This window comes from Mytilus californianus, unplaced genomic scaffold (genome assembly GCF_021869535.1).
Source record: "Mytilus californianus isolate M0D057914Y unplaced genomic scaffold, xbMytCali1.0.p SCAF_34, whole genome shotgun sequence".
Taxonomy (NCBI): Eukaryota; Metazoa; Mollusca; class Bivalvia; order Mytilida; family Mytilidae; genus Mytilus; species Mytilus californianus.
The window spans coordinates 1,478,849-1,487,703 of record NW_026262684.1 but is presented as its reverse complement, the minus strand read 5'-3'; positions in this window follow the sequence as shown (position 1 = coordinate 1,487,703).

The following is an 8,855-nucleotide window of genomic DNA, read 5'->3' as shown; positions in this document are numbered from 1 at the left end:
TTTACAATCAGAAACATTCAATTCTTATAATTTATAATTACTACAACCATTAAATTACGATTTATTTCAAATTAATTGCGTTATGTATGTCTACATTGTTGTGACGTTACCAACGGAAGCACTTGCTGTCATGAACATTGCATTTTATTATGAATTACAATCTAAATTCTAACCCTGGATTGGCTGACAATGTTTTTAGTCTATTATAAGTACGCGTTACGGATTCTAATGAAACATACACGTTTTGTAACTATTTTGCAAAGATGAAACATCACAGACATATGAATATTTGACATTTTGTTACCGATTTAAATAATTTTTCATTCTACTTCGGTTTGCTAATGGTTTGAGTGCAGTTCTGAACAAAGAATGATTTTGTTTGGTTATAAATAAACGCACAGCAGCCGAAATATTGGTTGCGGTCGTTTATGAATGATACAGTCATTTTGACTTCCAATTTTCAGTTTGAGGTTAAAGATTCCACGAACCAACGTTGACCGTACATGCGCGTTATTGCAAATCCTTAAGATTTTGAGACGAGTGTGATACATTCAAAAGGTTTGTATTCTTTTTTTGTTCGTATAACACGTAAAGAAAGTAATCACAGACATCAGGCCGAAAATATTGCACACCAGACGCGCTCTCTTCCACAAAAGACTCACCAGTGAAACTCAAACCGAAAAAAGTCACGATCCCTTCAAATTCGAAAGGCCTTGCCAAACACGGCCAAGGTATAATCTATTATTGGGGCAAAAAATCCTGACTATTTCGAAAAATTCAAAGCCCCGTAAACAGTTAATTATTAAGAAGGGATATAGTTACGATACTGTTGTCTGGTCATTAAAGATTGCATATTTTGGCGTTAATATTGATTCACTTATAGGGTCTTTGCATCGGCACTAAACACATTTATTTAAAAACCAGTTGTTGGCATGACACGGGTTATGTTCTTCTCATATATGTTATGATGGTATGATACTAAACCCCTAACGGGAAGGATTGTGCCTGATATTCATATGATGAAGACATAATCTTTCAATCAGTTTAATTGAAGTCTGGAGCTGGCATGTCAGTTAACTGCTAGTAGTCTGTTGTTATTTATGTATTATTGTCATTTTGTTTATTTTCTTTGGTTACATCTTCTGACATCAGACTCGGACTTCTCTTGAACTGAATTTTAATGTGCGTATTGTTATGCGTTTACTTTTCTACATTGGCTAGAGGTATAGGGGGAGGGTTGAGATCTCATAAACATGTTTAACCCCGCCGCATTTTTGCGCCTGTCCCAAGTCAGGAGCCTCTAACCTTTGTTAGTCTTGTATTATTTTTAATTTTAGTTTCTTGTGTACAATTTGGAGTTTAGTATGGCGTTCATTATCACTGAACTAGTATATATATTTGTTTAGGGGCCAGCTGAAGGACGCCTCCGGGTGCGGGAATTTCTCACTACATTGAAGACCTGTTGGTGACCTATTGCTGTTGTCTGTTCTATGGTCGGGTTGTTGTCTCTTTGACACATTCCACATTTCCATTCTCAATTTTAATCGATAACTGTGACCACATCAATCATAATTCATAAGTCATAGAAGTCCGGCTAAGGTGCTGGTGATACATTCGGGGAAGAACCCTCCACCACCTGTAGCATCGACCCAGTGGTTGCAAATAATTTCATAACAGACACCAGGTCTAAAATGTTGCACGCCTCGTCTTCAAAAAAACCAGCGGTGACCCTTGAACCAAAACAGCCAAAATAGGCCTAAAAAGTATTAAGCCGAGGAGCATTGAGCACACACATTCCGAAATCCAAGTTAACCTAGGGGCCAAAAATCCTTACTATTTCGAAAAATTCAAAGCCCCATATATAGTTAATCTACAAGCACGACCACATCAATGATTATTCATATCAACTCAGAAGTGCTGACTAATAAACTGGCGATAATATCGGGGGAGGAGAGGAAACCAACATCAGTGACATCGACCTAAAGGTTGTAAATAACCTACTATGTGTATATGAAATATTGTTAACAAATTATATGGTACTTGTTGTATTATTTAGGACAAAAGTTAAGTGTTTGATGTCATTGAGTAATATTTCATATTTCCACATTGATTTCATGATTGAAAACCAAATATATTAACACATATATGTATATATATGAGGAAATACATAAGGAAAACTTTACGCAGCTTCGTTTGATGTGTTTGAGCTATTGATATTGCCATTTGCTTAGGGACTTTCCGTTTAGAATTTCCTTGGAGTTCGGTATTTTTGTTTTTTTGACTTTATAAGTTAGAAAGATTTATGCTTGGAAAAGAACAGATTGACAAGGTAAATGTTCTATTTTGCAATTTTTGGAGTTTTTACAGAAATACAAAAACGGCTATCTTTAAACAATATTCACACGTTTCCAATGAATTTTAGTAATGTCAATACCAGCTCCCATCGGTATCTTCAGATTTATAATTCAAATGCTTGATCGTCATCTTGAAATCAACAAAGAATAAAATGCTCTACAGGAAGCAGCTTGATACTACTGCAGTTGTAGAACCCTTAACAGTTGGACAAGTATGGACACACCATTCAAGCTTGATACAGCTCTGCATTTGGATTGTGATTAAATATTTGACACATCATAGGTTTCTAACACAGAATGAATGTTGTCTAAGAACTTAAAAATTGAAATTGGACATTCACTATTATTGTCTTATATCAAAAATCTAAATACATCTATACATTCAGTATATCAAAGATCCACATAAATTCAATTTTTGTTAAACTTAGGGTCTTTTGCCTTTATTGTGACCAATCTTAAAAAAACTGGGCAAAAAATCAAAAATCTAAATACACGGCTGAATTCAGTATATCAAAGAACCCCCAAGATATTTTTTGTTGTTGAAATCAAAGTTTAATAATTTTGTACCCTTACTTACTGTGGACAATTAAAATACGGGGCCCTCAATCCAAAATTTAAATACACTATTTAGATTCAGCATATCAAAGAACCCCAATAATTCAAGACTTTGAATCAAACCCCACTAAAATTGGTCAAGATTGAAGCAATTTATACAAAGTATTAGAAAAGTTTTGTTTTTGGTTCCTTTTTCCTAAACAGTTAGGACCATTTTCCCCAAAATAATTCCCAAACTTCCTGTTTTTGTATGAAACCTTGTGTTACAATTTCATCGAGGTCCATTGACTTTTACTTAAGTTATTGTCCGGAAACCAGAAAAATCCTTGTTTATTCGTCCCTTTTTGGGCCTTAATTCGTAAACCGTTAGTGCCATAACCCCCCAAAAAAAACAAATCCAACCTCCCTTTTTTGGTATGGTAACCTATTGGAACAATTTCATACAGATCAATACACTAATAAACAGGTTATTGTCCTGAAACAAGAAAATGCTTTTTGCACCTTATCCTAAACAATTAGGACAATAGCCCAAAAATCTATCCTAACCTACTATTTTGTAGTATGGAACCTTGTGGGACAATTTCATAAAGATATACAGTTATACACAAGTTATGTTCAGGAAACAAAATGTTTTCGGACGACTACGACGCTGACGACAACATTGCCGTACCATTATACGGCCGCAAAATTTTTGCGGTCGTATAAAAAAAAAACCTGATTTAGATAAATGGGATTTGTTGAAATTATTTGAGAGAACGTTTGGTGTAATTGTTTGTTTATATTTTTCTATTGAACAAAATGTGACATCTATCCAAAAACAATCAGAAGCAAATGGTGTACAAGCATCTATCTAATTAATATATATCTATATATATTCATACATTCTACAAAACGTTACAGTACAGTTATTTTTTTTCAGATATGAATACATTTATGGGGAAGTCTCAACTACTAATCATCGTGCAGATTTTAGGTATTGCATAAAATGTTATATATTTGTACTATCAAAGTAGTTGATGAGTTTAATGTTGTATGAAGGAAAATTATGTTTTGTCGAAGTACATTATTTTTTATTCTCATACATGGCACTTTTAGGGCGAGAATATTCTGAAGTTCCCTTTGAATGTGAGCTTAATATATGATTGTCTTGGAAACCAAGCAATAAACTTCAATTGTTTCAGATTATGTGCAAACTTGCCTTTACATGTGAGATGGAAAACCAAATGATGAACCTCAATTGATCGTTAAGACCATGTCATAGAATTGTCCTTCTCAATGCGATTTGCAGGTCGAAAATTTATGATATAGATAGACCAAATTCAGTTATCTGCACACAAGGAATAACGTCGATTTTGGGGGCCAGACTTATCCCCAGGTGGGCAACCTAAACAAATAAATCCAGTTTCGTATGGTTTGCGGATAAACTCATTATATTCTACTTAAAGAACGTTTTGCAACAGTTCCATCGGGATTAATAGGGATCAAACTTTGAGGGCTCATATCTTTGTAGAACATGCTCGATATGATCTGAAATTAACTTCATGTCTGTTTTACAGGATGTTGAATTGATTAAAGAAGAAAACTAAAAAATAAAGGCAACAGTAGTATACTGCTGTTCGAAACTCATAAATCGAAAGAGATAAAAACAAATCCGGGTTACAAACTAAAACTAAGGGAAACGCATCAAATATAAGAGGAGAACAACGACACAACATAAAACACAACATTAAAATGTAACACACACAGAAACGAACTATAATATAACAATGGCCATTTTCCTGACTTGGTACATGACATTTTAAGAAAAAAATGGTGGGTTGAACAAATTTGGGGGGTTGGGGTAAAAAGTATGACCTCCCAACTTTTTTTGCAAGGAAATGCTAGTTTCTGTGCATATGCTATCGATTATGCCATCAGAATTACCGCTTCGTCAATTACATGCGTTGTATGCATTTATTAAACTATAGAACATGGCCAACAAATGATTAAAATTTTGACTTTCAATTTTGACCCCTTCATGCAGAGTTTGCGAATATCGTAGCTGTCTGAAATTTGACTAATATAACTGTGCTACTTTTGAATACACTCATGATTGACAATTACTACGATTAAAAAATCACAAACTTGTTTTTTATATCGAAATATTGTTTAACTTTATTTTTAGACCGAAATTTAGGTTACTATACTTTTTAGGAGTACTATACAAGTTCATAGTATTTGATAAATATTTCAAAATATCAAAAAAGTATCTGATAAATAATATAATACATGATGCATATGCACAGACATACATATGATACACAAAGGTTATACAATGTCAATTACAATGACTGTACCAATATACAACTGTCAAAATAAAAAAGATGTTGTATAACAAATATCCACCAGAGACCAACTGAAATATTTGTAAAAAACTATAGGTCACTATATGGCCTTCAAACATGAACATAACCGATACCACATAGTCTGCTATAAAAGACCCCGAAATGACAAATGTAAAACTATTCAAACGAGGAAACTATTGGCCAATTCCTTCCTGAATTTGATATGGTTTAACGTCTAATTTTGTCAGCTAGGTTTTTATTGACTTTTCCCTTTGAAATAACAGTAGAGTTTATACCTAACAGGGTAAGAACGGTGAGCGTACACACGTATAACAAAATAACCACGTTGTTCAAATCAGATATATTATGGCTGTTACAGATAAACAATTGTAAAAAAAATGCTAGAATTTCAAAAGATAAATAAAGGCAACAGTAGTATACCGCTGTTCAAAAGTCATAAATCGATTGAGAGAAAACAAATCCGGGTTACAAACTAAAACTGAAGGAAACACATCAACTATAAGAGAGAAACAACAGAAACAATATAGTGGAGCAAAAAACAAACAACAATGCAACATACATAGAAACGAACTATTAGATAACAACTGCCATATTCCTGACTTAGTACAGGAGATTTTAAGAAAAAAATGGCGGGTTGAACCTTGTTTTGTGGCTAGCCAAACCTCGCGCTTTATGGCAATGTTAAATATACCGCTAAAATGACAACATTACATGACAGGAATACATAACAAATAAATGCAAGAACACTCAGGACAGAGAATCACACAAATAAACAACACAATAGTACACTACGACACGCCAACCACAGAATAACAACGAATACCTAAAATAAATTGAGGACAGTACACAAAAACGTTTTGAAAAACGCTAGTTCGGCAAAACATAAACACCAGGATGACAAAAGTTTCACATACCAGAATGTGCTCACAACTTTTACTTGTCCTTATTGGTCTAAACATCATTCACGTGAATTCTGAAAATGCGAAACGTAATTGACAAGGACGTATGTGAATTTCTGAATTTGAAAACTAGTGTCTAACATAACGTAGCAATACATTTGTTTAAGAGTTAAAACAAATCAAGGTTTTTTTTTCAATTAGACTATTGTATTCAATGACGAGGACAAGATATGATGCAAATATTTTTTTTATTAATAAAAATAAGAATTAAAATGAAACAAACGGATTTATTATCAAATGCCCATTCTGCAATGCAGCTGTTTAAGATATGCAACACACATTTTTGACCTGCTATAAGATTTCAGATTTATTGATAACACCCAAAGATCGGATTTATAACCAAAAACAAATAAATATCTCAGTAAACATGAATTTAATTTTATTAAGAAACTTAGAAGAAAGTAAAAAACAAACCCGGTAATAGAAATATAAAAAAATTAAAAATACCAATGACACAATTCTGTATATATAGAACAAATCATATCGAAAATCATTAGGTTAATTTTACAGGATCCTGTTATTTCTTTAGGGAGTTAAAGATTGCATAAAAATGCAATCAAAACCCTTAGGTTAAGCAACTGATAAAAAGTATATACTCATGTTCGAGAAAGAAATGTAAAAAAAAATATTTTATTAACAGTATTAAAGTTGTGCATGGGGATTGAATCTATCTGAGCTTAAAAAAAATTCAATTTCAAGGACAAAGGAATATAACCCCAATTCAAAATATTGCCTTAATGTGTTCCATTGCAAATTCAAATTGATAAACGAAGCAGTATTTACTCTAAAGTGTTCACACGTGCATTACCTTTTTTTCCAGTTATACGTTTACTAATAACCACCCGTGCGTATATTTCACAATCAATTGAAACCTGTATAAATACTACAAAAGAAACCCATAATTGTCAGTAGTATTAAATGCCGTAAGTGAGAATTTTTTTTCGATGCGAAAATATGTTGTTGCTTGCTTAAAATCTTTATTTTCTTAATTTATTTTTGCTGCCGTTTTTCTTCTTTCTCTAATACGTCTTTATTTATCGAAATATACTATGGAAGTCATGAATATTATTATTTTTACTTGTCAAATCTTCTGAAAAGATTTAAATGGAAATTTAATTATCAAAAGAGTTCATGTATATAGTGTATACCTAACAAGAAACACTATCTTATAGTCTTTTCTGTTTATCATATTTATAGGAACAACAGGCTGGTTGGATAAAGTTTTAATGAATACAACATATTTCGTAGACAAAGGTGATACGGTTGTCTTGAATTGCACACGTTTTTGTGACAATGGTACTTCTTGGCATGGTCTAGACGGATCAACATCTATTCCAAATGAAACTGTACTAATCACTTACTCAGATGGTCTACACATCAATCCTAACCTAAAAATAACAAATATCGCTATATATGGTAATTCCACTAGAGGAACGTGTCATCTGCAAATAAAAAACTTTTCGACAGCCAACGATGGTACTTACCAGTGTATTTATATCCTGTCTAGTAGTTTAAACATTTACAACTACAACGTATTTAGCAAGAGTGAGTTGAATGTAATAGTAATTTTGGAAATAGAACACAATCGTGTAAAACACGAAATACTTAATATGTATGGTGTGGTTAATAGAGTATTTTCTTTTGATATGTTTGGAAAATATACATTTGTAAAGAATGAGAAAGACGATACAAAAGATGCATGCAAAAACCAGTATACCAATTAAAAAAAAAAAAAACACTATGGCAAAAAACCAAAAAGATGACGACAAAAAAATAAACAATGATAACAATAAAAACTAAAGACGCGTAGGTACAAATTTTACTTATTAACATGCATTGTAATTTCAAACAGATTCGTCTGACTGATTTTAAACATTTATTGAAGTTCGTATTAATCGTTTTATTTTTTTAGGACCACCGACCAATTTGAAAATAGTAAACGCTTCAGAGAATAATATGATATATGGGAAAGAGGGAGTTCGGATGGAAATAAAATGTACTGTCAAAACTGGTATACACAGGCAAATTTTGTTAACGTAAATTTCACGTGAAAATCACGTGAATTTCACATGAAATTTTTCACGTGAGATTCACCTCAAACGAGCTTATACATGAAACTCACGTGAAATTTTTCACGTGAAACTCACGTTAAATTTACGTGAATTTCACGTGAATCGAGCTTTCACGTGATATTCACGTGAAATTTTTCACATGAAATTAATGTGAATCGAGCTTTCACGTGAAATTCACGTTAAATTTTTCACGTGAAATTAATGTGAATCGAGCTTTCACATTATTTTTTTTAAATGAAATTAAGGTGAATTGAGTCTCAATCACACAAATTTCACAGTATTTGAGCATATTTTAGATAAGTAAATGCTAATCTAGTACACATTCTATTTTGATATATATAAATATTCTTCTTGGTCTTGAGGATGAATTCATACTTCCATTCTATTTTACTTTCTCTTTGTATCTTAAATTTCTTGGTCCTAAACAATACAAATAATATTTATTCATCAACTCCAACTCACAATATCTTCAATGCAGCAGATAGATTCAATAAAACCAAGAAGGCAAGCAAATATCCAGGGCACCATAGTTCACTCCTAGAACATTTTTGGTTGTGTTCAAGTCTCAAT